This window comes from Myiozetetes cayanensis, unplaced genomic scaffold, assembly GCF_022539395.1.
Source record: "Myiozetetes cayanensis isolate MyiCay16 unplaced genomic scaffold, myiCay2020 scf2-11, whole genome shotgun sequence".
NCBI lineage: Eukaryota > Metazoa > Chordata > Aves > Passeriformes > Tyrannidae > Myiozetetes > Myiozetetes cayanensis.
The window spans coordinates 50,280,373-50,292,401 of NW_026087411.1; the positions used below are offsets into that span (position 1 = coordinate 50,280,373).

Genomic DNA, 12,029 nt, shown 5'->3' on the forward strand with positions numbered 1-12,029 from the left:
CATGGGGCTCGCAGCCGGGCAGACAGGCTGTGCCCTGACACACGGGGGACGGCAGGAGAGCCGACCGCTTGTCCCTGCGTGAAAACAGTAGCGGATTTTTTTTTTTTCCCTCATTCCCTTTTCCTCCTTTCTTCTTCCCGGGGCTGTAATCCGACTGCTCTCTTTGGCTCGGTTCCAGAGACAAGTCCGAGTGGTTAATCTCTCTCCCACCCCCCTTTCCCAGCCTCGGGGAATGGGGGGCGGAGGAGGGAGGAGGAGAAGAAAAAGGGGAGCGGAGTCAGCTGCAGCCCGGAGCCGGGCCGGGCCGAGCCTCCCCGGGGAGGGGCTGAGGCAGCGGCTGGGCTGCGGGAGCTGCATGGAGGAGGGGAGTTTCACAGACTCCTCTGCCCGGCCGGCAGGAGGAGGAGGAGGAAGTTTGGAGATTAAGCGGCTGCCCGGAGCAGGAGCGCACGGAGCGAGCCGGGGCGCGGCCGCGGGCGCTGGGAGGGGGATACCCGGACACCCTGCCCGCGCCGCCGGGGGAGGTACGGGGCGGGGTAACCTCCCGCACTCCCGGCTCGCACCCCTGCGCCCGGATACTGAGCGGGAGGAGGAGCGGTGTGCGAGGACAGAGCACGGCGAGAGGCTCTCGGTGAGCGCTGCCGGGGGAAAGCTTTGTTCGGTGGGTCGCGCCGGGGAGGGGGAGGCGGCTCCCGGCTCGGCTCGGATCTGCTCGGCTCGGCCCGGGGCCAGCGGGAGGTGAGTTACCCGGTGCCCTGCACTCCTCGAAACCCACCGGGGCGGAGCGGGGTGGGGGTCCGCAGGGGAGAGGGTGTTTCGTGAGCGCAGGCTTTGTGCGAGCCCCGCCGGGGGAGCAGCAGGCACCGTGCTTGGGGCTGCGGCGGCCGCCGGCTGCGGGTCGCCTTGTCCGCTGGTGCGCTTTGTGCGCGCTGGAGCCCGGGGGCTGCCTTGGCCAGCTGCGCTGCGCTCAGCTAGTTGAGCCTCTCAGGCGAGGGAGGAGGTGTTTCCTTTAAAATATTATAAAATTGCACGGGGCCTCAGGTTTCGTGCGGATGCTTTAGCAAATCTGTGTCTTCTGGAAAACTCCTTTCCCGAAAAGACTCTCAGTCTTTGATGTTTTAAAGTAACTTTAACGGGATTGTGATAAGCGTGGACTAAAGAGGGTTAAAAATAAGATTGATCTATTGTTAAGTATCAGGAACGTTTATTCTGGGGAAGGAAGAAGAGAGAGAGGCAGTGGGGCAGAGCAGTGTCCTGCTGTCCTGTGGGACCCTGGATGCATTTCCCCATTTCCTGCCTTCGTCTTTTCCCTGCCTTGCGGGTCGCAGTCCTTGTCCCTCTTGTTGTGGGGAAGTCCTCCAGAGCTCATCCTTCGGTTAGCATTAACAGACACGAGGCACTCTTTTCCTTCTTTCTTGTCAAGCCACACTGTTCCAAGAATGAGGGAAGAGGACCTGAAATAAACTTAGCTGTACGTTCAGCTGGCCTCCAATACAGTCTCTCTTTAGTTGGCTTTTTTCCTTCGTTGATTATTAATTGGCAGACTCAGAAAGAGCTGTGGCCTTGCTTTTTTCTTTTAACGTTTGCTGGTACTTCAGCAATTTAATATTGCTGCCTAGAGAACCTGATGACTTACAGGTGTTTTGAAAGCTGTGTAATAAGAGCCTACTAATAGTCATCTTTTACTACTGTTTCATTCTTGGAGGGAACAATCTTTGCTGCTGGAGAGTTGCGGTTCAAATTTCCATAAGCGTTTGTTGCCCATGCCTCTAGCTAAATTTATAAAGGAATCCTGTTAGCTTGTATGAAGCTAAATCTGGCTACAGCAACTCCTGGCTGTGCAATTCACTGTGGTTGGCAAGGCACAATATATAGTCCTTTAGATTTATTTTTAGGTTCTTTTTTTTTTTTTTTCCTCCTGGTGTGTGGGTGGCATGTAGTTGTCATAATTTTGGGAACTCTTCATCAATTTGTGTGGGGGTGCTTTGGGATGAAAACATAAGAGTTATACTAAGGTTAGAAAATGTATTAATAGGGTGCTTGTCTTGAAAATATGAGAAGGCAGTTTGAGCTCAGCCTCTTAATGAATATTGGTATTGTTCTTGGGTCCATGCAGATGGTTAGCTATTAAGCTTTGACTCTACTTCTCCTCTATGATCTCAACTGACAAATTAGAAATGGTGCAAAACACTCTGATAAAAGGTTCAGTTTTACGTGTGATCGTTTATGGCAATGTTGGCTGTTTCTTACAGACCTAGAGAGCTCTAGGTAAACAATGTGGGCTTGTGGCCGTGCAACTGAGTTCATCTCTGCAAACGCATGTTATGATTCTAACACTAGGTGTTAATGTGTCATTTTTCTTGTTGATACTATTTTCCAAAAAAGAGAAAGAAGAAGAAAAAAGAAAGGGTATGTAGTCAAATTGGTTTGTAATTTATAGTCTTAATAACATCTTGCAAAGACAGCACTGACTTTATTTTTAAGTGGAAATCTTCAAGTCTGTTGGCAGCTCTCATGATTTCAGGACATCTGCTAACGTGTTCTTCTTCTTTGGGTAGGATGTGAGGGTAGAAGTCAACTGACTAAAGGCATACTTGAAGCTTAAAGTGGTTGATTGCAAGGCTGTGGTATAAACTGTGCCCAGCAGGAAAGGTTTGGAGCTAACTGACTGAGCTCTTGGTACCTTCCTGTTGGAAGTGGGGTGGTGTTTTTGTTTAGGTAGGGGTTTTTTATGGGGTTTTGTTTTGGGTTTCTTTGTGGTTTTGTTTTGTTTTTTCTTATTGTACTTTAAACTTTTATTATGATCTAAAAAGTTAAAGCTAGAAGAGAAGTGAAAATATATGCTTACTTTTTAATTAAGTAATTTAGGCAAGTTGTGAGTTTGTGGTACTTTTTGCTACTGTTATCTGTGTAGGTTGGTATGGTTGAACTTTTCACTGTTACAGTTTTCATGTGGCACCAGTAATAGTATTTTTGTGAAGTCATTTGGAGCAGTGTGCGTGTCTGAAAGCTTCCTCATGTGCATTTGTTTGGATTCAGTTGTCATATACCTATATACCTGCCCTCCTCTGCCTTTCTTATGCTTGTGATTTCTTAGTTCCAATTCAGGAAAGGCTTTTTAAGTCCTGCTAACCAGATAGGGCTGTAGCAACTCACAAAGGTTCATACTTGAAGTAGTGCTTTATTATCTTTGAATGCAAACTCTGCAGTGCAAATCTGACTGTTTCTTTAACATAGAACTCTAACAGAACTGTAATTTCAGTAGTGGCTTCTGTCATTTTACTCTGCTCTGTGAGAGCATCACCCATACAACTTGTAGGCTCTGGTGAGTACTTTTGACATCAGCCCAAAGATGGGGCAATCAAGAACAGTTACAAAGTCTGCTGTTTGTAATTTTGAAGAGTAGATCCATAAGATAAGCTTGAGATACTGAAATTAAAAAAAAAAAATTCTGTACAGAGGTGTTATTTCTAAAATTGTGCTTAAAAAGACCAATCTCAAACCAAAACAATTTTTAGGGAAGGATACTATAAGATATGTCATGTCAGAATAGATGGGGATTCTTTTGTTTTATCTCTTAACTTTTTAAAGACGTCCTAAGTAACAATGTTTTAGCAGATATTTAGCACAGTTATTAAAGTATGCCAAACATTCATTCAACTGTTGATTTTTATTTGTTTGTTTATTTTCCTCGTCTGGGATTGACACTCCAGCAATTGCTGGGCACCACTAAGTCTCTCCCCAGCCAAGCCAGAGCTGCAGTTCTTGGTCTTCGGGAGCATGGAGTCATGAAGAAGAGAGGCACCACGTTTCTGGGTGGCAACTGGAGATGGCACTCAGCATGGCCCTGTCATGTACCCCAAGACCATAGGGTCAGATGTGCTGGGTCAGGAAATAATTTTAACATCCAAGGTGATGATAAAGGAAGCCATTTGCAGAACTCTGCAAATTGGAAGTGTTTGGAAGTGTTTCTCAGATTAGACATGTGTAAAGCTGTGGCAGTTATAAATTAGAACAAAGGAATTAATCTGATGTGCAGTCCCTTTTGTATTCAGTCATGTGTTGAGAAGGATGATTACTGTGTGAAAGAAACATGTTTTATTGACACATTAAATTAGTTATGGCTTGAAGTTATTTTGCCATAAATTTCTTAGGGGCCAAGTGTAGTGCACAGATATTTAGCTGGATTATACAATAGAAGATAGAATAACGAAATATGAAAGAATGTAAGTTAGTAATGTAATGTCTACTGAAGACATTTGGAATAGTTGTGATTATATATGGCGGTCCTCTTAAAATAAGCTGGAATTTTGGCTTGTAGGGACAATGAAGATGTCTTACCATTACTTACTCTAAATGGCATTTTGCTTTTCTAGTGTTAAGTGGGGGAGGTGGTGAAAAAGAATTATTGCAGCCCTCAGCAAAGTTGTGAATGGCTGAAAGACTTACAGAGCTGTTGCTGAATGGTTAGCTCTGAGAACCTGCATTACTGTTGTTGCACATAAGAAATTTTAGCTTGTAGGACTGTCAATGAGAAAAAAAGTGGAAGTAAGTGTTATTCTTGTAAACTTAGAATGCAAAGGGTGTGGAGCCTAGATCCCCCTTTTTTTTTTTTTTTTAGGTTGCTTTTCAAAGCATTTCTAGTAGCTGCTTGTTTAATACTTGATTAAGCCTCTCATTCTGGGAGACTAATCAAAACCACCTAAAGAATTAGGCTGCATCACCAATCCTAAGCAATGTCTTCCGCACCCCAGTCATGGCTCAAGCTTCCTGAACTTGTGTGTTTGGTTTATTAGCCATTAATCCTGTAGTATTTTTAGTTCCTTTGGGGTTTGAAGTCTATTAAAGTAATATTTTCCCTTTTTTTTTTTTTTTTTCATTTTTGAACAAAAAGCTGAGATTCCCATCAGATGTCATGCTCCAAGACTCGGGGCTTTAGAAAACAAATCAGAGTAGGTGGGTGAAACCAAAAAACCAAGCTGGAAACCAGGAGCAGAGCCAGCGAAGAGGAAAGTCAGTCTTAGTGCAGTGGCAACAGTTACGATTGTGAGTACAGGAGCATTTTACGTATGTGTTTAAGAATACAAGAGATGAATGTGAACTGATTAAATAATAACTAAAAGTATCAGCAAAGCCCGTTTGTGTTAATTCATTAAAAAAAAAAAATGTGTGACTATCTCATACTTTTTTAAGTTTATCAAATCACTTTAAGGATATAAACTTTTTTTTTCAGTTGTAGTTGTTGTATCAAATAAGTCTATCTAGTCTGATTTACCAGTAGTTGAGTTAATATGATCTTGGCCTAAAATAAGTTTAACTGCGAATTTGATTACAAGTGCAGGAAAAGAAAGGGGCCTAGTCAGGGAGGACTGGGGAAGGAAATAGAGGGAAAAACTACTGATACTTATCAAGGAGGCCTGAAAGAAGCAGTTACCTAAGCAAAGTTGCAAACTCTTAAACCCACTCTCAGCTGCTGACTGAGATTCCTTCTGAAGAACTTGGATATGGGGGTAATTCACTACCTCTGTTTTCACTAATCACGATGCAGAGCATTGCTGTGAAAATACAAAGGAAGGTGATGGTTTAAAAAATGGTCTATAAAAAATACTTGATGCATCTGACTTGATTCTTGTCTCACAGAATATTCTGAGTTGGAAGGGATCCACCAGGATCATCAAGTTCAGCTATTGAGTGAATTGCCCATACAGGGATCAAACCCACAACCTTGGTGTTATTAGCACTGTGCTCTAACCAACTGAGCTAATCTCAGGATTTTCTTTTTTCTTTCCTTGGCATGACCTCCATGAGTCTTGCTTCCTAGTCCTCTACAGGACCGTGGGTGGTTATGTTAGTGCAAGTTGTATGTGTGTTTTGTAAGTGTAGTGTCTAAGTGTAGTGAACAAGTATAGCTTGGGGTTGGCAGAAGTTTCCCATGTAAACTTGTGACTGAAGCAGTGCTAATAACTTTGAATCCTCTAAGTCTTGCTTATCTGCTCTCTCATTGAGTTTCAGACTGCAAGAGGTGCCAAACTGCTTTCTGTAAGCATGCATTCTGTAGAAACTTGCATGGGAGCCCTACCCAGATGTTTTAAAACCTAACTTAATGATTGTTAACATGGAAATATTTGAACCTTCGTCTCCATTCAGATGTTTCAGGATCACTCTCCAGGCATTAGTACCGTGAAGCTGATGTTTTCTGCTGGTAGGATATGTGTGTCCTTTCACTGGAAGTACCGAGCAGAGATTAAAAGTGTGTCATGGGAACAGTGATTGAATCACCTGCTCAGTTGCTTACTCAGAGCTATTGAAGATAAAACCTTGATACCCAGCTTGGAAAGCAGAGGGCTGTTTGGGTTGGTAAGGAGTGGTGTTGGAGACAGCTTAATATAGCGTAACAGCCAGCTTCTTTTCGTGGTCATGGTTGAAATCTTTCAGCATTATCTGTTAACATAGGCAAGTTTTCCTCGTTAACCCCATGTAAACTCTGCTTTAATAAAGTATTTACTGGTATTTACCCTCATATATATCCCCTAAGATTAGATATACTGTCTGCTGCAGCTTTGTTGTGATTTCTACATACCAGTATCAACTTGCTGTTTGGGGTTTTTGGTTTTGTTTTGTGGTTTTTTTCCTGTATTTGCACTGCCTATCCCAGTGAGTCCAGGTTCATAGTTGAGGTCCCAATGCATTTCAGAAATGCAGTGGCAGAACTACTTTCTTTCCACTGCTGCTACTAATCCTTGGTGCTTCAATATAAAGTAATATCATGCTTTGTTCCTTGCTGCCTGACACTAAGGAAAAATTATAGTTCCTTCTTTGTAAATAATTTTGGAACTAGATGGATGAGATGAACTACTTGTTATACATGTCTGTAATCTTTATCACTTCAGAATACACAGAGCTTTCCACTTACTGTTTTACACTGAAATCAAGTTAATATCTGGCTTGTAAGCAGGTTTAGTACTGCCAAGACGAGCATGTTTCATACTCAAGTGCTTATGAAGCTTTGTCACTGTTTACTTTCCAATTCCTTGTCATTATCCTGATAACATACCTCAGTAGTTGCTCAGAGAGGTGTCACTGTAGTGTCTGAGTGATGTCATCACAGATTCAGCCTGTTGCAGAAACACTGATTTCTCAGAAGAATCAGCAGTCTTAGCCTATTTGAATGGTAGACAAGTATGTATTTACCAATAAATCGTTATTGAATTTGGACAGATAGCTTATCTTCCCTCATCCTCTACCAGTTTGTAATGTCTCTTTTCCATCAGTCTCCTCTGATAAATGTCAGTCTCATGTTAGATGAATCTGAAGTCAAAAATCTCGGACTTGCTTTGTCTTGGTCATTTTGTGCTCCTGCTGCCTTGAGGAGGTTGCTGTCTTTGTCCTGCAGGCAGAAAGGCCCACCTAGCACACTCCTCACTGGATATAGCCTCTTAAAATCTTTGCCCTATCAGGTTGGTTGTACTGTGAAGGCTCTTCTGTCTTGTGGTATGGGATATCAACTCCAACATCTCCTCCTGAGCTTGAACTCATTTAATTTTATTAGTTTTTCCCAGATTTTCCAGGGGAAAGCCACTACCCTATTTTCTTAATGTCTACCTGCAGCACCAGGCATCAGGCACAGTATAGGCTTCTTGGTAAGCCACTGAGAGCATCAATGACCATTTAATCTCCAAGATTTCTTTCTGATTTATAGGGCAGTATCTTGGCATGCCTCTGTTCCTCCATTGCTTTAGGTGATGTTGTTCCTAAATTGGTATTTGAGTTGTCTGTGCTAGGAGACTCAGTGCTAGGCAAATTTCTCAAATGAAAAGGACCAGGTTTTCTGAAGGCATTCCTTTTCGGGAATCATTTTCTACTTTCATTTAGTCTGCCAGTGGGGAAATGCAGACTAAAGCATTAAGAAAACTCCACTATTCTTTTAGCGTGAAGGACAGAGTGGTTTGCCAAGGCACAAGCTGTGCCAGGCAGATTTTAGAGCTGATATCTGGCATGGCAACTCACCCTATTGATCTCCATTACTGCAGTTTGCACTTTGCCACTTTACCTGCAGCAGCACTCTTCGGTAGTGTGTCATGTTACCAACACAGAAGTGCTTCCTTAGTGATGGTTGTGCACGCTGACAATGTCACTTGAGTTCTTCAATCTTAGAGCTAGGCTATCCTGCTACTGCCACGCACAGCGCAGATCCAGAAGAAAGCATCTTGAAGAGGTTCTTCCCTCGACTCTGTAGCAGAGGGTCCTGCCAATAAACCAACTGCTGTTACCAAACATGAATTTATCTCTTGCACTCCTCAGGCCCCTCCAAAGGAGTTTGTTTATCCAAAGCACAGCACAGGCACTGACTTAGATTCCCAGAAGGTCAAAGCAAAGGAGAATAGGGATTTTTTTTTTCCTGCTCTTCATTGGTGAAGCGTTGATCTGATGGGACCTGTGATATGCACAGGTGGGGTATGGAGGAGAAAGGATTTCTTGCGTGATGTTTGGATAGGATAGGAGCTGTCTGCTTTTCAAGGAAGAATTCTGAAAAACAAAACCCTGATGATCTCGTTTGCTGTCTTCAGAAGAAAAGCTAGTCATCAGCCTTTGCAGTGAAGATCTGTTGCTTGTGAGTCTCTTTCATTTCTAGGGGACAGTGCTGTCATAGATATCTGACAGATGAACCTGCCCAGCCTGGCTATGTGCATCATGCAGCTATTTGAGCTTCCAGAAGGATTTGGATGCTAGGGCCATCTGAATGCATCTTCATTACCACTGTCTTGTAGTGATGAGGAGTCTACCTGCTACATGTTGGGTTTTGTTGGGTTTTTTTTTGTCATTCCCCCCACACACACACCTTTTGCTCTTCTTTAAAGCAATGTCAGTGCTGCACGAGGAGTTCTTTCAATATTTAACAGAGGATCAGTGGTGCCAAGATTATTTCAGAAAAATGTACTGGGTTGGTTCCATTTATTTTTTAGTTATAAATCCTGAGTCATATCAGGAGGTAATTAGTTCTGATACCTGGATCAGAGTTATTTGTCTATGCCCATACTTGCCCAGTACTGACTCCTTTCCTTGGGACAGTTTGAGGTTATACAAGGGATGGTCTGGAGGAGTTCTGGCAAAGATTCACTCAGCTCTTGACCTTCTCATGTAACTCAGCTTTGTGTTGTTCACTGTTGTGAATGGGTAGAGTCAAAGAAACTCCAGGAGTGCTGCATGTTCTTAGTCCATGAAATTGGCTTAATATATTTGGGAAAGCTCTCAGCTGATTCCATGTGGAATAAATCTTTCTCCTTGGGATGCAGCACATTGTCTGTCTATTCATCAGTTATGTCATGCAATGAGAAGGTGCTACAGTATGTGGCCATGATGCTGTAACATCAAGCTGCTTTCCTTGGCCACAAAAGTTGGGCTTTAAGAACTGGCATATAGCTCAATAAAAAGTCATGCCAAATTTTTACTTTAGTCCTCCTCACTGATGATTAAACTTGTCAGTGGTTTGTTTTCTAAAACATGTGAACTTCTACAAATAATTTTATTCTGAGCTTTGCTGTGAAATTGTTTCACAAGAGTGTTTGTTTTAAAATGCTACAGTATATGTTGACACAATTTTAATATGTCCATTGTACAGTATAATCCAAGTTATAAGGATGGAGTTGTCTGGATGTGAGGTGCAGTGGGGACTAGGTGAGAGCAGGGATGACAATGAATGGAACAAGTGTCTTGATATACTACTTGTAATTTAAGCAAATTCCCACATGTAAGTTTGTGGAACACAATTATATGTAATTGGGTGGCTCTGGCTTACTTTGGTCTTTTACCCCAGCAGAAACAGGATAAGGAAATCCTTAAACAGCAGAGATTTCAAAACTCAAACCACGTCATTTGAGGGAACCAATTTATTGGAGTAAAGTGATAATGTTAGCCTTTCACTAAGCACCTCAGTCTGGGACTGAGGGAGTGTGTAACACAGAAGGGTTGTGTGCTGTTTACACTTTGGAGGAAGACAGAGGTGAAAATAATCTCAATGACTCCTAAGAGAATGAAGTAAAGCACCCATCCTCTTACTGAAAATTAGTTTGGTTGCCTCCCATGTTAAAAAGAGCTAAAAAGAGAACCTTTATTTTACAGCATTTTGAAAGACAGTTTTCAAGTTTCTGGGCTTCTAATTTTACAGTGTGAAGTCCAAGTGCCAAAGTGTTTTTCACAGGACAGCCAGAGATTATGGTTCAAGTCAGTTTAAATACATGAATGTAGGTTTCTTTGGGGCTTTTGCTTCTTAAGCTGCTACTTGTTTGATGCTTTAATCCTGTATATTTTCTAAAAGTAATTAGAAGGTAACGTTTTTGATTAATAATTGTGATATATCTCTAGATTAACTAAGACTATTTTAAGACTTGCAAGCTTTTTAAAGATGAAATAGAAATTGTAGGACAAACAACAGTTTATTTGTTAATAATTTTCTTGAAGGGAACATGCATGTGTTTTCTTTGTGATAGTGTTTTTAGTATAAAAGTGTTCATTTCTTTTAGACTGATATTTGAGAAATAAATCGCTGAATTGATAAAAAAAATCACAGTATGAAAAATTCATTTTCCTTACAGATTGTTCTGTTATATAGTATGATAATACCAAGATCTGTAGAAAACTCTCTTGGAAAAGGTAAAGAAGGTTCATAGAAGAACATTCAGTAGCATCCAGGAGCTTGTACTTTAGTCAATTTGGATGTGACTGCGTGATCCTGTCAGCAGTCATCAGTTGAAAGGTTTTGGAAGGCCACTGTGTCCTCTGGGGTTTAGGGAATATCTCAGCTTTTGGCCAGTAATTTTAGTCAAGAACTAAGAAACTGTTATTGATGAAGCTACTGTCAAACAAAAATGCCCCTACAAAAATTTAGACTTCTTCAGGATTGTCTGGTCACCTGATTTTCATTTCTTTATATATAATGGGTCTGTGTATATATATTCTATATACATAAATGTATGTATATGCTTTTATATATATATATGTATAAGCATCTATGCACACACACACATATATATATATATACATACTCATGTGTGTATATTTAAATGGTTGTGGTTGTGCTGCCTGTCTGTCTCTTTCTAGAGTTCTTAAAGAAACTGCTTTCTCAAGCACTTGAAGTTTAGTCCTTTGACTCTGGAGGATTTGAGACTAAGGAAACATGCATGAACTAAATGGAAAGTAGGATGGTAATTAGAGCTCACTTTGTGTTTTTGCTTCACTTAATTTACAATCTGAGGTATAGTCAGGTGGTTGGTCATTTGAATGTTACAGCTATTACAGTCTGCTGGTAGGAACCTGGTGAGACTACTCATGTATTTCCTCCTTCAGATTCATAGAAGTGTTAGTGGAAGCTTTTCTATATATTCAGTTATGAACAGAAAAAAACTAAATGAAGTAAATAAAATTATTGTTATAATTGTCACTCAGTGATATCAAAAGAGAAAAAAATATACTCTTTTAGTCATGAAATTGCCTGTAGTGTTAATTTATTGCTATAAAGATAGCATGGAGAGGGAAAATGTATTGATATTTTGTTAAAAGAAAATTTCAGATGGAGTAGTTTTTGTATGTAAAAAACATCTGTAGATCAATGTTATGTGGCATTAGCAAGATTAAATTGATGGTATTACTGTTGAAGTTGAAAGTAGACCAGTATTTTTTTTAAATGGGTTTTTGAAACATAAAATTTTGCCTGTTTATGATTTGGTTCGCCTAGACCAAATTAAATTGGACACTCAGCAGGAACTCTTATTTATTCTGGCATAAGAACAAGCATTGGGCAGAGCTTCCTGGTCTCAAAAAACTGGTGATGGTAAGAGGCCTCTGTAGTGTTCCCAGCCAGCTGAATGCCTGAGGTATTTTGCCATACAGGAAATCAATTGCAGCTGAATGTGCACTGTTTCCACTCCAAGTATATAAACAGGCCTTATGATGATATAAAAAAGAGAAGAAAAAATTAAATAGTTTCTTGAAAGTTCAGAGCAAGAACATTTGATGTTCAGTTTCTGTGGATT

General features: G+C 41.1%; 1 protein-coding gene across 5 annotated transcripts in view; it reads left to right on the forward strand.

Moving 5' to 3' along the window:
- Positions 1–369: 369 nt before the first annotated feature.
- The window catches only part of PLEKHG1 (pleckstrin homology and RhoGEF domain containing G1), a 127,291-nt gene continuing 115,631 nt past the window's right edge, over positions 370–12,029 (forward strand). For 2 of the 5 annotated variants that reach the window (XM_050316053.1, XM_050316055.1), the window contains exon 1: positions 592–738. The gene's annotated coding sequence lies outside the window, so the exon portion shown is untranslated. Of the gene's footprint in view, positions 739–12,029 lie in introns of all 5 variants that reach the window. The other 3 variants (XM_050316051.1, XM_050316054.1, XM_050316056.1) reach the window with 3 other exon arrangements.